This window comes from Pagrus major, chromosome 4 (assembly GCF_040436345.1).
Source record: "Pagrus major chromosome 4, Pma_NU_1.0".
Lineage (NCBI taxonomy): Eukaryota > Metazoa > Chordata > Actinopteri > Spariformes > Sparidae > Pagrus > Pagrus major.
The window spans coordinates 14133648-14134340 of record NC_133218.1 but is presented as its reverse complement, the minus strand read 5'-3'; positions in this window follow the sequence as shown (position 1 = coordinate 14134340).

The window sequence follows — 693 nt, the reverse complement described above, 5'->3', positions numbered from 1 at the left end:
TCTTTAGTGCCTGAATGTTGTCAAAAACAAATGACTTTCTGTTTATTAATTTAACTGTGGCTGTGGAGTGCTTGAATCATTGTTAGACAGGTTTCCTTTTGGAATGGAAAGGCAGCTTTTAAAATCCAGAATTTTCAATAAACATCAGATTTCACTTATGCAGAACACATAAATTCAGATCCCAGTATGGGAAGTGGCCCAATACACTCACTACAACTGCTGATAAGAGAGTCATCATAACCACACTCCATTGCCAGCTGTGCTATTGTTACAACCACGTCTCTTGTGTCATTTGTCACCCTGAGTGCTCGCACCATGCATGATCATCTGTGGTTTTGTCAATATGTCATATACAGAATAATGAACAGATTAAATCCTTCCTATTTTGAACTTCTGGAGCTTTGAAGAGTAGAAATAGCTGCAAAGAAACAGCCTCATGGTGGTCCGGCAGTGGCAGAAATGTAAGAGAGAATCAGACAAAGGGTGTCAGAGCAGCAGTGATAGAGTGGTGGAAGCTTGGTAGACAAGCTGTAACAGAGCGGCAGAGAGCTGCTTCTCTGGGTTGCAGGCTGGTTGCTTCTGTCGGGCTGGAAAAAGGTGCCTCTGTGTTGACTGTATTTTGCTGAAGCTTGCAGTATGTCCTCAGCCTTTTTATACAGCAGAGCTTTGTTCTGTTTTTGGATGACCATCTAT